This window comes from Benincasa hispida, chromosome 10, assembly GCF_027475165.1.
Source record: "Benincasa hispida cultivar pf3 chromosome 10, pf3_genome.v1.1, whole genome shotgun sequence".
Taxonomy (NCBI): Eukaryota; Viridiplantae; Streptophyta; class Magnoliopsida; order Cucurbitales; family Cucurbitaceae; genus Benincasa; species Benincasa hispida.
The window spans coordinates 6,467,480-6,487,525 of record NC_143487.1 but is presented as its reverse complement, the minus strand read 5'-3'; the positions used below and the strand labels follow the sequence as shown (position 1 = coordinate 6,487,525).

The 20,046-nt window shown below is 34.1% G+C and overlaps 1 long non-coding RNA gene across 1 annotated transcript in view; it reads right to left on the bottom strand.

The window, feature by feature from the left end:
* Nucleotides 1–5,220: 5,220 nt before the first annotated feature.
* The window catches only part of LOC150033064 (uncharacterized), a 30,795-nt gene continuing 15,969 nt past the window's right edge, over nucleotides 5,221–20,046 (bottom strand). Inside the window, exons 2-3 of the long non-coding RNA XR_016523658.1 lie at nucleotides 19,197–19,323; nucleotides 5,221–6,370 (exon numbers count right to left, since the gene is read on the bottom strand). This is a non-coding gene — a long non-coding RNA (uncharacterized LOC150033064). The remainder of the gene's footprint in view (nucleotides 6,371–19,196; nucleotides 19,324–20,046) is intronic.

Below are 20,046 nucleotides of genomic sequence, written 5' to 3'. Positions count from 1 at the left end.
GGTTATAATAACTAATGGATCCCACTAACCCACGTTCGAACGTGAAAATTGGCTTAATTATCATATAATTAAAAAATTAATTAATTAATAAGTATAATCATATTATATTTTTATCCTATAGTTTGATATCACATATCTACTATAGTATTTTCTCCTCTACTTGATATAAATCATATTTATATCAAATTTCCTCCAAAATAATGTATCTCATACATTTAGCCAATTATATCATATATAATTAACCAGTCCAATTATATCATGTATAATTGAACTTTCTCTTGTCAATTTGAACATTTCAAATTAACTCAAATACTGGTTCTCGTTTGTATCCAAGCTACCCAAGGGATCTAATAGACCTGTGGCTCGAAGCTCCAACGATCCGTGAATAGTTGACTAAACTCTTTAGCCACGAGATCCACCATCTGTTAACTGTCAGGTATTCCACTAAAGATCAAGAGCTGAACTCTTCTTACCATAGATATATTTCTGTGCCATCGAATATAACCAATCATGAGTATGATGACCCTTCACAGATGCTCGTAAGTACAGCTGAGCCAAATTACCGTTTTGTCCCTATAATTACATCTCACTCCTTAAGTACCATTGATTCCTCTAATGAACAATGCAACATAGTCTAACTATGTGTGAACACCTCTCATGCCAAGAGAAGGTGTATGGCGCCACATCGTTCAGGCCCTGGAATCAGCCCTTAAGGGAGCTATCTATCTACTTACCCATGCCTCAGGGAAGGAGTGAATTCAATCTTGTGTAGTTGAGTTCCCAGCTCCCAAATCAAACGAATTCCCAAAATGGTAGGTTTGAATCGACGAACTGGCCACTCGCACCCATACAAATCAAAGGGCTGCCCTCAATGGCAGGAGTTCCCAACTCACTCAGGATTGAGGTCATGTTACCTATGGTCATACTAGTGAAGTGAAGTCTTTGTCATGAACAGTGTTACATAACGAGACTTTTGTGGTTAGGTATTATACAAATTCTTTGTATTGGACGCCCCCACTCGCATGTCCCCAACACGAATGATCAGGATTAGACCATCTGTGACAAGTCACAATATTTGTGACCATTCCACAAAGTGGGCCGCATCCATAGCATTACCAAGATAAAATTTCCCTCCTATATCCATATATTATAAACCATTTTGGTTATCACTCAAGACATGATCCACTTGTATGTCACCACATACATGCTTGAGTCACATACAGATAATCAGTGATTTTATGTTTATTGTTTGTGGTAAAGAAATAAAACAAGTAAATGAGCAATAATACAAGATATGAAGTAAATATCATATATTAACAACACAAATGTTCGTACAAACTATTTACAAACTACAGGACATGGGACTTTAGGGTATCAACCCCAAAAAAAATAAGCCGGAATCAAAGGGAATACGGAGAAAGCTCATTGACTAGAACCCATTGAAGATTACCATCTTCATCCGAATTTTTCAGCAAAAATTAAGTTGGTTCTTCATCCCTTTCTTAACTCTCATCTCTTCAATATATTGTAGACTATCATGCACAGAGATGTGCTGCATGGGATGCAACTCATGCTTGGAGTAACCCAAAGGAGAAGGTGGGTTCCTTGTAAGCTAGTTAAAGATGAAAAACTAATTTTCAATTTTGTATATTTTTCAATTTCAAAAAACTATTTCGATTTTAAAATCATATTTTATTTCTAAAATCAAAATTTATTAATTTTACAAATTAATTTCATAAATTAATATTCTAAATTAATAAATAATTATTTAAATAATTCTAATTAATTTAATATCTAATATCAAATTAATTTTTACACAAATTCATCTTCATATATTTAAATCATATTTAAATATATTTTCTCCAATTCCGTTTGATTCTATTTGAACGTTTCAAACTTATCAACTACTCTAGAGCTAATCCATTTCTGAGCTAGTAGGAGGACCTCATGAACGTACAGATCATGCACTTCAATGATCCGAGATTAATCGACTAAACTCATTAGACCGATCTAATCCCCATTTGTTAACCAATGGATCACTCCACTAAAGCCCATAGTTGAACTCCCCTCACTGTAGATATATTATGTCCATTCGATATAACCATGATTAGGAAATTAACCCTTCACAGGTTATTCGTAATAACGACTGGGTCAAATTTTTTTTTTTACCCTCGAAATTACCTCTTGTTCTTTAAGTTCCTACTGATCCCCTAATGAACAATTTTTTGGTGAAAGATTTAGGAGAGGCTCAGTTTATTTTTGGTATTTTTATCATTCGAGATCGAAGGAACAAAATGCTAGCGCTGTCTCAGGCACCGTATATTGACAAGATGTTGATCAAATATTTGATGCAGAAGTCCAAAAGTGGCCTGTTGCCTTTTAGGCACGGAGTTACTTTGTCTAAGGAACAGTGTCCTAAGACACCTCACAAGGTTGAGGATATGAAACGGGTCCCCTATGCATCTGTCGTGGGGAGTTTTGATGTAAGCGATGTTATGTACTAGACTTGAATTCTGCTATACAGTGGAGATAGTTAGTAGATATCAATATAAACCAGGATATGATCACTGTACAACCGTTAAGAATATCCTCAAATATCTACGGAGAACGAGGGACTACATGCTTGTGTATGGTTTTAAGGATTTGATCCTTACATGATACACAGACTCTGATTTTTAGACTGATAGAGATTCTCGAAAATCCACATCAGGATTAGTGTTCACTCTTAACGGAGGGACTGTAGTATGACGAAGCACCAAGCAGGGGTGCATCGCGGACTCCACCATGGAGGCTAAGTATGTAGCGACTTGTGAAGCTGTTAAGGAGGCTGTTTGGCTTAGAAAATTCCTGACTGATCTAAAAGTTGTTCCAGACATGTCAAAGCCCCTCACACTTTATTGTGATAATAGTGGTACAGTGGCTAATTCTCGTGAGCCAAGGAGACATAAACGCCGCAAGCACATAGAGCGAAAATATCATCTCATCCGAGAGATTGTGCATCGAGGGGACGTGATTGTCACAAAGAAAGATTCAGAGCACAACATTGTTGATTCGTTTACGAAGGCCCTCATGGCTACAATATTTTAGGTTCAACTGTAGAGTATGGGTCTATGGGACAGACCACAGCTAGACTAGGGCAACTGGGAGATTTTGTATTGGGCGTGTTATGCCCTAGTTTATCTTTTTGTGTACTTGTATTTTATTATCTTGTACATTCCACTAGCTTTAGGAAAAGTGGAAGATTGTTGGGTTGATGCCCTAAATCTCATAGGGTTCTATAGCTTGTAAACCTTATATGAACAAACTTGTATGTGATTAATAATATTATATATTTTATACACTTTGTCTATAAAATATGTGATATTTTAATTGCATTAACCACAAACCAATAAACTAACATCCAAGGTTATCGTTGTAACTTAGACATGTATGTGGAGACATACAGGTGGATCATGTTTAAATGATAACCTAAATTGTCTGTAACATATGGATAAGGTTGGATACATTATCCTGGTGACACTACGAGTATGACCCACTTTGTAGATATTACAAATGTTGTAAAGTGCTACAAATGATCTGATCCTGATCATTCATGTACTAGACATGCGAGCGGGGATATTCTATACAAAGGAGTTTGCATAAGATCAGACCATGAAATACTTAGTCTCATTATATAATACCGTTCATAACAGAGACTTTCATTTCACTAGGATGACCATAGGTAACATGACCTTAATCCTGAGTGAGTTATGAACTCCTGCCTATGAGAGCGGTCATTTGATTTGTATGGGTGAGAGTGGCCAGATCGCCGACTCAATAACCCTACCATTTTGGAGATTTGTCTGAGTGGGGAGTTTGGAACTCAACCACACAAGATGGAATTCACTCTTTTCCCAAAGCAGGGGTAAATAGATAAATTGCTCTCTTAGAGGTTGATTCCGGGTCTTGAACAATCTGACACCACACTCTCTCCTTTCCCGAGAGAGCTTTAGTCATAGTGGGACTATGATGTATTGTTCATTAGAGAGATCAGTGGTACTTAAGGAGTTAGATGTAACTACAGAAGAAAAACGGTATTTTTGGCCTAGTTTTACTTACGAGCAATTTGTAAAGGGTCATTGTATTGTTGATTGGTTACATCCAATGGACATAGAAATATATCTATAGTGCGAAGAGTGCAACTGTCGGTCTTTACTAGAGTGCCCGTCAGTTAACGGATGGTGGATAATGTAATTAAAAAGTTTAATTAATCATTCACATACCATTGGAGCTTCAAGCTACATGTCCATAAGGTCCCCTTGGTAGCTCAAAAGGATTTAGTTGAGAATTAGTTTTTTGGTTAATTTGAATTGTTCAAATTAATAAGAGGGAATTTAATTATATATATTCAATTATATATGATATAATTGACATAATGTATTTGATACATTATAGTTCAATTGGAGGATTAAGTATTTGAATGTGATTCAAATATATTTTCTATGAATGAGATTCATAGTTGTTAAATTTAATATAAATATGATTTATATTAAATGCCATAAAATAGAGAAAAAGAACTATAGTTTATATTGTATGTGATGCAATACTAAAACTATATATTATAAATATAATATGATAAGTTGGTTATCATATATATTTATATTATTTATCATTTTGGATAATTAATCCCTTTTTCTCTCTAACCACCTTAGTAGGTGGTTAGTTGGTTTTTATGGCAAAATGGAATAAATGAAAAAATAGTTTTTTCTTTTAGACCATATGAAAACAACATTACACGATTTACACAGAGACTATAGATAGACTCTTTGTCTACACGATTGAGAATATACGATAGTTCTTCTTCAATCGTCTTCCTCTTCCAAATTCTCAAACTCCTTCCTATTCAAAATAGTCAGAGCCCACCACTCCTGGGGTTTCACCCTGAGAATACTGAGGATTCCAAGTGGTGGTGTCTTCACACTTTTGGTTCGAATTTCGTTGTTGTAAGAGGAGTTTGTGATAGTTCGAGGGATTTATGCGAAGAAGTGTTCTTCAAAGGTATAATCTCTAAAATCTTGTTCTCATTTAAAAGTATGGTGTAATTTTGTTAGAATGCATAATTTGTTTGTGTTTATTGTAAATGTTTGTTTTCAATCAAAATGGAATTTGAACGATCTATTTCTGCTCATGGATCTCCTTGTAAACGAGTTCTTTCAAAATCTACATGGCATACAATATGTATACAATAGATAAATTATTTAATTCATACATTCAAAATGCATAATTAAACAAACACACTAAAATGAACTAGTTTTGGCATCCTAAGCTAGCTAAAAGTAACACTTATTACAATAATAAGTAGAAACCAGCCTTAAACCGTCTCCGAACACTTCGAACTAGCTCGAACCGCTTGAAAAAAGCTTGAACCGACCTTCAAAATAGGCAAACAGCCCAAAACCAATCAAAACTGGTCAAACTAGCTTGAACTGGATCGGTCCAGACCATCTGGATCGGTTGAGCCACCACTAGGCGCGCAAGTCAACAGTTGGAGCGGACGCGGGTCACGAGGTCAGTTGGGCACGAGTCGAAGAGAAGTAGTTGGGCCCAAAAAATGCGTTTGGGTTGCTGACGTGGGTGACCAAGCGAACTAATGGCTGGGGCCAGGCTGGCACACTTAGGTTACACATGCTCGGCTTCAACATGGATAGACCTGGAAGGGTGGAGCGCTGACGGGTTGGGTCGCGAGCGTCAGGTCTGGACCGGGTCTATAACCTACATGCACCAACCATCAGCATTGCGGGTTGAATCAGCCTTCTGGGTCAGTCACAGGTCTTAAACCGGGTCTGGGAGTGCAATTAGGGTCTATGAGCCATTTGTCACCAAATTGGAGTTGTCCTCTTTCCCTGAATCGAGCAATTACAGCCTAATTTCAACTCTAATGATTCTAGCAAATTTTCAGACCCTTCAGATACGTTAAAGCCCTTAAAACATTGGGCAATTACAATAATTATTACAACCCAAGTGGAAAATGAATGCCAAAACCGTAATTATCTATTTTAGCACATACAACATTCATCACATGAATCAATACCCACCATATGCATAAATTAACCAAAATTGAGTATTTTAAGCATGCTCTAATACCAATTGAAGGCACGAATACATCCGGAGTGGAAGAAAAACGGATATAAAGTACTATAATTAGGTTAATTACAAAGATATGCACGAAAACAATAAAACAAGAAAAAAGGGAAAAAGAATACAACCTTTGTAGTCTTTGAATCTTCTCCAAATCAGCTCCAATCTTCTCACGAATGGTTATTAGACCACCATGAAAGTGTTCTCGACTATTCTCCAGCCTTAGAATGGGATGGTGGGATCCGGTGAGTGACTAAATTGGAGAGGAAAAATGTTAAGACTTTGAGAGAAAATTGCAATGAGATTATCTCATAATCTCATCCAATTCCACTATGGCCAAGGATATTAAAATTTATTAAACTCTTCATTTTAAACATCATTACATCCAAAACATGCAACTTTGAGTTTGATGAGAATTTGACACTAAAAAATCCACTAACTCAAAGTGGGATTTAGTGGGACAAATATCTTCAAATGAAGACAACACGTAGTCATGCAAAAGTTGGCATTTTCCACTAAAAAATGTTTGATCTTCCACTAACTTGGTCAAAGTTTGACTCTCAAAGTCCAAAGTCAACAAATTTGACTTTTTGACTTTTAAATCAAAAGTCAACAAATTGACTTTTTGATGCAATTTTAACCAATTCCATTTAATTTCAAAACTTATTCTAATAATCAATTTTAAAATTAAATTAATATTAAATAATTAATTAAGCAATTTAATTAATTTAATTTAATATTAAATCCAACAATAATCCCAATGAATATAAATCATTATTCATAATCTTGATATTTAAATCTTATTTAACTATCTCCTATTTTCTCTCTTTTTATGTTTAATTCACAATTAAACATTAGGTTAAAAATATCGTATATATTTAACGCTTTGCTCCAAAAACTGGATTTGAACACTTTAAATTCGTTCGTCACACTGTTATAAGGTTTAGTCTGACATGAGTTAGTAGGGGGATCTCGTGGACCTACAGATCATGGGTTCCAATGATCCGCGATTAACCAACTAAGCTCTTTAACATAATTACCCACCATTTGTTAACTACCGGGTCACTCCACTAAACCCCAATAGTTGCACTCTCCTCACTGTAGATATATTATGTCCACTCGATATAACCATGATTAGTAAGTTAACCCTTCACAGATTATTCGTAATAGTCAAAATATGTTTTATCCCCGAGATTACATTTTGCTTCTTAAGTCCCACTGATCCTCTACTGAATAATTGGTTTGTGATCCAATCACTAAACCAAGTCCCTCTTTGACCAATGAAAGGGTGGGGCCCTTTATTCACGACCTAGAGTTAGCATTTAAGGGAACGACCTCTCTACTATCCCTAAAAGCGGGTAGGAGTGAATTCCATCTTGCATCCTATGTTCCTAGCTATCTACCCAGTCTTACCCCTAAAATGGGAGGCTTATTGAGTCGGCGCTGTTGAACCAAACCTTATCCATGCAAATTTAAGGATATTAACCTACGATGTCTTAGTGTTTAAACCAGTTTTAAACCTTACACCGCTCACGTAAGCTCATAAAATCAGTTAACAACGTTCAATATTTCGGTCATAATCCCTAGGTAGAAGGTGTTACGTAAACCATCAACTTAAGTACCCCCAACCTTAGATAGGTTTATGAACCAATTTGAGTTTGTAAGCAAATTTTTTAAGGTAACAATTTATTTTAACTGTTAAAACTAGTTGTTAACCTAAGTAAGCATGTTGTTTATATTTGTTATGGATTTTAAAGTCTAATTTCATTTTATAACAAATTTATAAAATAAACATGCTTTAATATACCATATCATGCTTCAAAGGTATTCAAAATCAATATAACAATTACATCAACTTTTCAAACCCTAAAACATGCATACTATATATTATAACTAATTATAACATACAATAATGCATGTAACGTGTTTACCTATGGTGGGATTTTAAATCTAAATAACATACAATATGCACAAACATGTTTTAATTAAAAAATAATGTACATTACATGCATAAAATAATTAAATAATACTAATATGGTTCAACTTTGGCATTCTAGACAAACAAAAGATTAAATTATTACAAAAAAGTATAACAAAACAACTTCAAAGTAGGGAAAACCGGTCGAACCGGACTGATAAGAAGAGAATCGATCGAACTGACTCCAATCTCATTCACTAGAATGTCAAAACTGGACAAAAACTTGTTTCCTCGCTTGATCAAAGCTGGTCAAGTCTGTCAAACTCATCTGGTTCAGTTGAAACTCGATCCTCGACGGCTAGTTGAAAGAAAAACTTGATCCTCGCTCCTCGATGAAACTCGTTCCTCACTTGACTATGAGCAGCGTCACGACACTCAAGGGCAGCGTTGCAACGCTGCCTGGACAGAAGCTCACGATCCAGTTTTATGAAAACTCGACCTTTTTCACTTCTTTATCTGATTACAACTTAATTTCAACTCTAATGACTCCAAATAAATTACAGACTCTTGAGAACACATATAAACTCATTAAACAAGAGCCAATTACAAATTTAACTAAGGAGTCAAAGAGAATTTAAATGCCAAAGTTGAATTTAAACCATATCAGTCACATATTCAAACATGCTTAGAAATTCACCACCAAACTCAAATTAACAATAGTTAAATGCTTAAATCATTCTCTGATACCAATTGAAGTAGTAGTATAACATGGAACGAAAGAATTTAGAATTAATAAGCAATTAAACTACACTTAATTTGAGTTTTAAACATGCTACTTATGAGGTTTTAATAAGAGGGTTTAAACAAGAAAATACCTTTGTAGTTCTCTTCACGAATTCAGTAGAATCTCCATAAATTTGAGGTTGATTCTTTAGATAGACCAACAACAAGATCGTCTCCACTATGCTTAAGAAGGAATGTGTGGTGGAAACACTCTACTTAAGCTGAATTGAGAATTTACTTGAGAGGGTGTAGTAGGGTTTTTAGTTTTGTAGCAACTTGGATAAAAAAACTCATAATTCTCTCTCAATTTCATGCACGAAGCTTCATTATATTGACTGATTTCATGCATTAGAACATGGTTGCATGTAGGGTAGCTCCTACTTTGAATTGACTGAAGATCTAATGGTGGATGTGGGTGATAAACCACCCAAAAGATGTTAGTGGATTTTTCCAATTTTTAGAAAAAATCCACTAACTCTAATCAATTTCCATGAAATTGATTTTTCTTTTAAATAAAACTTCAAGGAGTAGTATAACATGCAACGGAAGAATTCGGAATCAATAAGCACTTATACTTAATTTGAGTTTTAAACATGCTACTTAGGAGGTTTTCATAAGAGGATTTGAACAAGACAATACCTTTGTAGTTCTCTTCACGAATTTAGCAGAATCTCCATAGGTTTGAGCTTGATTCTTCAGATAGACCACCAACAAGATCTTTTCCACTATCCAAGGTGCTGCAAAACTAAAAGCCCTACTACACCTTCTCAAGTTCATCCTTAATTCAGCTCCATTATATAGATTGATTTCATGCATTAGAACATGGTTGCATTCTATGAAGAGATACTTCATGTGAGGCAAAGAATCAGTATTAGACACGTATCAAATACCGATACTTCCAAATACTTCCCAGATACGTATCTGACATGCGATTTGACGTATTTATACTTTCAGATATGTATCTGACACGTAATTTAATGTATCTGTTTCTATACGTATTTTTTTTTTTAAGAAAAAAGACAAGTAACTCATCTAATCTTTCCCAATCTAAAATTAGACAACCTACTTAAAAAGCTCACTATTCGAGTCCAAAACTAAAAGGAAAAAAATATATATATCAGACCAAACCCTAGACTAGAATCATCTAATCTCCATCTTCATATTTGAATCCCCACATAGTCCACCAAAATATAAACCATTTGCATATCTTCAACAATAAGTTCTTCGTTTATCTTCATACTTATCTCTCTAATCTTCTTCTTCTTCTTTGCAATATGAGTCACTTTTTTATTGCATTTTATTAACTATTGTACTTCAACATCTTAGTTGTTGTTTTTTTTGTATTATATTTTGTGTTGTTGTTATTAACTTGTACGATAAATTTATCTATATCCTAGATTTTTTTAAAGAAAAAAATGTATCTTCAACGTATCAGTATCCTCATTTTTTAGAAATATACATATTAAAAAATATATAAAAAAATGATGCATCCTTAGACGTATCCGTATCTTAGTTTTTTAGAAATTGATGAATCGCCGTATCCGATCGTATCCGTATTGTATAGCCGTATATGTGTCTGTGCTTCATAGGTTGCATGTAGAGCACCTCCTACTTTGAATTGATTGAAGATCTAATGTTGGATTTGGGTGATAAACCACCCAAAAGATGTTAGTGGATTTTTCCAATTTTTGGGAAAAATCCACTAACTCTAATCAATTTCTAGGAAATTGATTTTTCTTTTAAATAAAACTATTTTATTTAAAATTTAGTTTTATAAAATTAATTAAAAAATTATTAATTTAAATAAAACTAATTTAATTAATTTAATATCTTAATATTAAATTAATAAAATACCAATTCCACCAATATGATTTAATTTCATATAATCGATATTTAAATCATAATTTAAATATTAATTGATTCTCCAATCTCGAATTAATTTTAACTAAATTAAACGTTTTAATTGCATTGTATACAATCGATTGAAAATCTTGAAATCGAATTTAAACATTTCAAATTCATAACCCTAAATTCAAAATTCATCGAATCAATACTCAATTTATTATTCCAATTTATGAGCTAGTAGAGGGACCTACTAGACCTACAGATCATGAGCTCCAACGATTTGTAATCAATTGGTTAAACTCTTTAAACAGAATTAATTAGTTTTCGTTAACTATCAAGGCACACCACTATAGCTCGATAGTTGCACTCTCTTCACTGTAGATGTCGCCGGCTCATTCTGCAACAGACACGCGGTCAGAGTCCTGGTCTCCTCCCACTGCTTGGAAGCTTACGGTTTCATGTTCTATTTCACTCCCCGATGGGGGTTCTTTTCACTATGTTTATGTTAACCATAATCAGTAAATCGATCCTTCACATGTCATTCGTATTTACAGCTAGGTCAAAATTATCGTTTTACCCCTGTAAATACAACTTGTTCCTTAAGCTCCCACTAACCCTCTAATGAACAACTAATTCATAATACCAATTATGAATCATGTCCCTCTCTATCACGAGAGGGCGGAGCCCCAATTGTTCATGACTAGAAATCAGCACTTAAGAGAACAACCTGTCTGCTAACCCTAAGATGGGTAGGAGTGAATTCCATCTCGGAAGGCTATGTCCCCAGCTATCTATCCAGTCTTATCCCCAAAATGGAAGGCTTATTGAGTAGTCTTGCAGATCAAAGGACAATCCTCAATAGGTAGGAGTTCATAGCTAGCTCAGGATTAAGATAGATATCCTAGGTTACTTTAGTATGAAATAGTCAGTTTTAACAGTAAACGGTCGTTATAAAGAAAAGTGACTATTTCGAGGTCCAGTCTTTATGCAAACTCATTGCATAGGATGCTCTTACTCACGTGTCTCTACATGAATGATCTGTGAATCACATCATTTGTATTACCTATACAATATGGGCCGCATCCAATAGTGTTACTAGGATGATATACCCAATTTCATCCATGTACTTATAGACATCTAGGCTATATACTATTAACTTGATCCTGTTTATGTCACCACATAGAGTTAAAGTATTCATACTATAGCCATGGATATATTTATTAGATTTTCATAATAAAATGCAATATCAACAACTTTATTGAATAAGATACTCAATAATATTTTATTTATAAATTGAATGTTTAACAAAAAATTTACGAACTGCGAGTTCTAGGACATTCCCGACAGAAAGCAACCATCTTATTCTATAGGATTCCAATAGAGGAATAGGTGGTATCAACTATTGGGAGAGGGAGAGGAGAAAAGGGTTTTGGAGGGCAGAAAGGATCTCTTTTGTGGCTGAGAGAAAATTCTACACAATAACACTAGGGTGTTGTGTATTATGTCTTGTGTATCTCCAAAAAGGTCATAGGAGGTCCTTATATAGAGCAGAGCGATACCCTTTTCCTAATATTTTCATTTTCCATACTCAATTAAATAACACTTATTTAATTAATTAGTTCATTTTATTAAATAACACTTATTTAATTAATTACCCCAATTAAATAACACCTATTTAATTTTAATTTGGACAATAATTAAATAACTTTTTATACATTAAACCCAATTTAGTGTATATATTTAATTATTATAAACATCGCATGTATATGTGCAAAACCTCTCTATTAATTAATTCTTTGTGAATCTAATTTACCTAAATTAACAATTTGAATCTTATTCAGTTGAACTCATTAACCAAGTTAATCAATATTCGTTAATTGTGGGTACACTCCATTAAAGACCCACAACTGCATGCATTTTTCTCACTACAAATATATTTCTATATCCACGCATATAGACCAATACCAGCAAGTTAGTCCTTCACGAGTGTACATAACTCCAACTAGGTCAAATTACCGTTTTATCCTTGGGTTACATCTGACTTGTTAAGTACCAGTGCTCATTTAATGAACAACATGTTTATGGTCCAACCAATAAACAAAAACCTTTATTAGGCTAATGAGAGGGTAGCACACTTTATTCAAGTCCCAGAGACACCACTTAAGAGAATACTCATCTACTTACCCTTAAGGGGGGAAAAAGTGAATTTCATCTTATATTATTATGTTCCCAGCTCCTCACTCGGTCTTGTCCCCAAAATGATAGCCACATTGGATCAGTTAGCTGGCTACCCTCACCCATACAATTCAAAGGACAATCCCTCATGACAGGAGTTCATAATATACTCAGGATTATGACTAAGTCGCCTAGGTCATCCTATTAAAATAGAAACCTGACTAGTCAACGTGTTACATCTAGTGGTTACTATTTCGCGGTCCAGTCTTATGCAAACTCATTGCATAGGACACCCACACTCGTGTGTCACCTACATGAATGCATTGGAACATTGCGTTTGTATTAAATACAAAATGGGTCGTATCCATGGTGGTATCAGAATAAGGTACCCAACCTTATTCCTATACAATAAACTCTATAGGCTATATCTTGAACATTGATCCCTGTATGTCTCCACATACATTTCAAGACTCATAAGACAACCTTGGATGTTACTTATTGGATTTAAGGTTATTAAGACAAAATAGACAACAATAAAAACTATAACATTTATTGATTTAACATGTATAACTCTTTATTGATGACGGTCAATTAATAACATTTACTATCTACGAGTTTAAGGGCATAAAACCCAACATGATTTTGTACTGGGTTGGCTTGGTTCGTGGTTTTGGGGTTTAGTTCGAAGCTATTCGGGTTGGGTCGGGTCTGCTTTTGGAGCGACAAAAGTTGTTTTAGGATAAAAGTTGCAAAATTATTGTAATTTATTGTTTTATTTTATCCCAGGGGCCAAATTACTGGTTCATTTACTATTTAAATGCTTTATGGATGTCATCAAGATAAATCCCACCATAGGTTAAGCATGTTCGTGCATTTTAATATATTATAAAGGTTATAATGTATGGTTTTAATGCATGATATATATATATATATATACACAGACACAGACACATACACACACATATAATTTCATGAGTTATTTAATATATTTGAATATGTTAAATAATGAAATTAGAAAAGCATGATGCATAATATTACTTAGGTAAATATAAAAGGTTATATTTGATAATATTTTGTGTATGATTGGTTGATTTTCATGAATTATTTAATATAAGTGTTTTATTAATAAAGTTGAAAATCAATTTGCATTGAGCATGACACATCTATAGTTTAAAATAATTGTTATACTAAAGTCGTGAAATGCATGTAATATGGTTTTCTTATTAATTAATTAAACCATAGAAAGCATGATCATAAGTCTAATAATTAATTTTGTAATAGTTATAAAATTAATATTTAGTAACCGTCAACATATAATAATGAGTTGCATGCAAACTTTGGATCTTAGGGAATTGGAATTAATTTTAAAGTGTTTAAAATTAATTTAGACCTTATATCACATTAATTCTAACAAGATTATAATTAAGTCCTATTTTTTTAATAGTTTTAAAATACGACCAAGTCGGACAAACAAGAGTTTAGGTTATAACGGAACTCTATCGGTGAAGTTTTGTCTATGTGGGGGTACTTAAGATGACAGTTTATAGAACACCTTGTATCTGGGAATTGACTCGAAACTTGAGTTGAATTATTAACTTTAATCTTGTTAACATGCAATATCACTAGGTTAATTAAATGGTTTTATTCACCTAGAACATCAGGGTAAGATCTTTTTATAAGAGTTATAATAGGCGTAGACTTTAATGGGAGAAAATGGTATGTGGGATATATTACTTTTTAGCTCTCATGTCCCTAAGAGTTCACATTGTGAGATTCATGTTCGACTTCGTGTCGCCCTGAACATGACCTTCCTTCGAAGAGTGTTTGCATGGGTCAATACCAAGGAGAATAGAGAAAGTATTCATAGTAAGTAGGAGAAGGACGCGTGTCAACGTATCCTACGATTTCCTCCATTAGATTGCACCGTGAATTCCTATGATCTACCTACATGTCATCTTTGAGCAACCACCACTTCGAAGGGCATGATCATCGGATTGTGAATAGCACAAACTCCAGTAATGGATAGGGTTTCTTAGGTTAATCTCCAATAGTTGTCTTTCTTTACGGTGGCCTATTGAAGCGTACCTTTGGGATCTGAAAATGGTAAGGTCACACTTACGTGATAAATTAAGCTAGTTAATGAATCCTTGGCCAAAAATGGGTAGCTAAGAACTCTAGAAATCAGAGTTATTTTGGTATTAGTAATTAGCTGAGATTTTCTCAATTCAGGGGGTGGGCAGCTGACCACCCTTCGGTGGCTGTTGCTCTAAAACCTCTTAAGTATCGTTGCAAAAATTAAATCAATAGTTTAATTAGGGTTCTTTGATTACTTTTTTTGCTGAATTGATTGAATGCTTGTATTTTGTGTAATGGGTTAAGGAAAATATAACCGATGCACCCAATTGTTTGTTATTCTTTTCAGCATGTCTTCCATAACTATTTCTTTAGCAAAAAACGAAAAATTAACGGGTGAAAAGTATGCATCGTGGAAATCTAACTTGAATTCGATTCTAGTTATAGATGATCTGCAGTTCGTCTTAATGGAGGAGTGTCCTCTAATCCCTGCTCAAAATGCATCCCAAGTAACGAGGGATGCTCATGACCGTTGGACAAAGGCCAATGACAAGGCCTGAGTCTACATCTCAGCAAGTTTGTCTAACATTCTTACTAAGAAACACAAGGCCACAATCACTGTAAAAGATCATGGAGTCCCTCCAGGAAATGTATGGACAACCGTCCTTTTAGATCCGATATGAGGCCCTCAAGTACGTTTACAACGTGCAAATGAAGGAAGGCCAATCAGTGAGAGAACATGTTCTTGACCTGATAAACCACTTAAATGTTGCCGAGATTAATGGCGTGTCATTGATGAGCAAAGTCAGGTGTCCTTTATTCTAGAATCTCTTTTGAAGAGTTTCCTTCAATTTCGCAGCAACGCAGTAATGAATAAAATAGAGTAACCATAACTACCCTTCTAAACGTGTTACAGATTTATTAGTCTCTTATGAAAAGTAAGGGACCGATAGAAGAAGAAGCAATGTTGCCCATTCCAAAAAGTTCCATAAGGGTTCATCTTCTAGAATTAAGTTTGTTCTCTCATCATTTGGTTCTAAGCAGATCTAGAAGAATAAAGGAGGGAAGAGGAAGACTCTTACTGCTGGGAAAGACAAGGTCAAGGTGGCCGACAAGGGGAAGTGCTTCCACTGCAATGTGGATGGTCACTGAAAACACAATTGCTCTAAATACCTCACTATGAAGAAGAAAAAACAAGGAAAGTAAATATAATTTACTGATTCTAGAAACTTGTTTAGTGGAAAATTACCATAATGTCTAGATACTTAATACGAGAGCCACTAATTATGTTTTTTCTTCTTTATAAGGAATTAGTTCCTTTGAGCAGCTCGAAAAGGGTGAATTGGCGCCCATGGTTGCAAAGGGAGACACTATTTCGGCTCGTGTAGTGGGAGCTGCAAAGTGTTTTTTGGAAATAGATACTTGTTTTTAGAAAACTTGTATATAGTTCTTAAAATTATGAGGAACCTTGTATCTATTTCTTGCTTAATTGAACAAATGTATTCAATTTTTTTTATTTTTTTTTTTGATGAAGCATTCTTTAGGAAAAATGGTGTAACTATTTGTTAAGCTAAATTAGAAAACAACTTGTATGTGTTCATACCAACTAAAGCAAAAACACTTTTAAATCATGAGATGTTTAAAACTGCTATACTCAAACAAAAAGGCAAACAATTTCTCCAAGTAACAATAATACATATCTTTGGCATTTGAGATTAGGTCACATAAATCTCGATGGGATCGACAGATTGGTAAATAATGGATTTCTAATCGAGTTAGAAGATGATTCATTACCTCCATGTGAATCCCATCTTCAAGGAAAAATGACTAAAAGACCTTTTAGTGGAAAAGGTTATTGAGCCAAAGAGCCCTTAAAGCTCATACATTCATATCTTTATGGTCCAATGAATGTAAAAACTCGATGAAGGTACGAATACTTCATCTCTTTCATAGATGATTATTCAAGATATGGTTACTTATACCTAATAAAACATAAGTCTGAAGCCCTTGAAAAGTTTAAGGAGTATAAGACTGACTTTGAAAACCTATTAGGTGAAATGATTAAAACATTTCAATCTGACCGAGATGTGAGATGACATGGATATAACATTCCAAGACTATACGATAGAACATGGAACACAATCCTAACTTTCAGCACCTAGTACACCTTAGCAGAACGATGTATCAAAAATGAGAAATAGAATCTTGTTAGACATGATTCGTTCTATGATGAGCTGTGCTCAATTGCCAAGCTCGTTTAGGGGGTTGGAGTAAAAATTGTAGTTTACATCTTGAATAATGTTCCCTCGAAGAGTGTTTCTGAAACACCTTTCAAGTTATGGAGAGGGTGTATGTAGGGACCGAATCCCAAGCGGAAGCATGTGAACGTCTTGCATCATGCAAATCGATTTTTAAATAAACAAAATCAGTGTACTAAAATAAAAGTTATGCTTAGATGAAGGGAAATAAGATGGAAGAAACATTCTTACCTTTGAAAATTCCCAAGCTCCTAGAACAATCCCCTCCATATTCCAACGAACGACTCCTTCAACGATCTTGAACACGAACGTTTCCTCGAATGATCTGGCCACGAGAATAACCTTGTTATTCTCTAGGATTCCAAGGATACGTGGTATCTAACTATTGGAAGAGGGTGACGAGGAGAATTCTTTAGAGAGAGTACAGAGGAGTTTTTTGGTGGCTAGTGCAAATTTGCACAATGAAAATCTTGCCCTAAAAGGGCTATAAGGAAGACTTTATATGGAGAAGGGTTAGCTCCTTCTCTAAGTCTTTCCTAATTTATCCTTGTGCACAATTAATTAAATAACACTTATTTAATTAATTAGCACATTAATTAAATAATCATTTATACATTAAATCCAATTTAACGTATATATCTAATTACCATAAACATTATAAGTTTATGTGCAACACCTCTCTATTTGTTAATTAATTCTTTGTGAATCTAATTCACTTGAACTAATTATTTGAATCTCATTCAAATGTTTCTTTCCAACTTAATTTAAATTATAGATCACTTCCATAATCAATTACATATTAATCATATTAATATACAATTTCCTCAAATTGATTTGAACAATTCAAATCATTCCTCTTCAATATCCTTTAGTGAGCTAACAAGGAAACCTGGTGGATCTGTAGATCAGAAGCTCCAATGATATGAGATTAATTGGCTAAACTCATTAACTAAGTTAATTAATATTCATTAACTGTGGGTACACTCCACTAAAGATCCATAACTACACTTTTCTCACTATAGATATATTTTTGTGTTCACGAATTAAGACAATAACAACAAGTTAGTCCTTCACGAGTGTTCGTCATGCCAATTAGATAAAATTATCGTTTCCCTTTGGGTTACCTCTGACTCTTTAAGTATCAGTGCTTCTCTAATAAACAACCTGTTTATGGTCCAACCAACAAACAGAACCCATATCGAGCCAATGAGAGGGTAGAGCCCTTTGTTGTCGTTCCGAAGACACCACTTAAGGGAACACTCGTCTACTTACCCTGAAATCGGGAAGGAGTGAATTTCATCTTGTATTATTATATTCCCAGTTCCCCACTCGATTTTATCCCCAAAATGGTATGCATATTGAGTCGGAAAACTGACCACTCTCACCCATACAAATCAAAGGACAATCTCTCGTAAACAGAAGTTCATAATACACTTAAGATTAAGACTAAGTTGCATAGGTCATTCAATCGAAATAGGAACCTAACTAATTAAAGGTGTTACATCTAGTGGTTACTAATTCGCAGTCCGATCTTATGCAAACTCATTGCATAAGATACCCTCACTCACCTGTCACCTACACGAACCCGTTGGATCATTGCATTTGTACGAAATACAAAGTAGGTTGTATCCATATTTTTACCAAGATAAGGTACCCAACCTTATCCCTATATTATAGACCCTTTATGTTGTATCTTGAACATTTATCCTTGTATGTCTCTACATACAGTTTAAGACTCATAAGGCAGCCTTGGATGATAGTTTATTGGATTCAGGGTTATTAAGACAAAATAAAATACAACATAATCAATAAAATTTATTAAATTAACATGGATAACTCTTTATTGATGACGGTCAATTAATAACATTTACTACCTACGACTTTTAGGGCATAAAACCCAACAGGTAAACTGTTGGAAGGTACCAATGTGCAACAGAAAAAACCAAGATCCATAAACACTCCAATTCATTCATTTTGGCAGAAAAGAAAACATGCTTCAACAGAAAAAAATGGGTTTCATGACATACCTTTGAAGAACTTCCTCGAAGCTTCGATTCAATTGCAAATCTCCACAGGATCTTGTTGTAGAGCACCTCAAGGTATTCCTTACTATCTTCTTGGAGCTCAAGATTGAGTAGTGGGACTCAAAATAAGCTGGAATTAAGAGAATTTGGAGAAGCTCACAACAGCAACTATGTAGAAGAACACCCTTCTTCTCTCAACTTTTTATCAGAATTTTGTTCGGTTTCTCTCCCTTCAAAACACTCCAAAATCTTCTATATATTGTAGACATTCATGCAAAGAAGTTTGCTGTATGAGATGCACCTCATGCTTAGAGTTAATGAAGAGTTAAACTGGGTTGTTGGTGAGCTAGTTTATGAAGTAAATGGAAATCAATTTTTCCAACTTTGAGTTTTTCTTTTCTTTTTCTATTTTATCAAAATTGATTTCAAAAATCAATTTTATTTAATAAAACTGAAAATATTATTAATTTTACAAAATTAATTTCATAAATTAATTTTTTTAATAAAACTAATAAATAATTATTTAAACAATTTAAATAATTCTAATTAATTTAATATCAAATATTAAATTAATTTTTAATATAATTTCATCTTTAAATATTTAAATCATATTTAAATACTATTTCTCCAAATTCATTTAATTTTAATTTGAACACTTCAAATTAACTTATCATGCTATTCTAGAGCTTATCCATTTATGAGCTAGTAGGGGGACCTCGCGGACCTACAGATTATGGGCTCCAACGATCCGAAATTAATCACCTAAACTCATTAGACCGATCTAACCCCCATTCGTTAACTAATGGGTGATTCCACTAAATCCCATAGATGAACTCCCCTCACTATAGATATA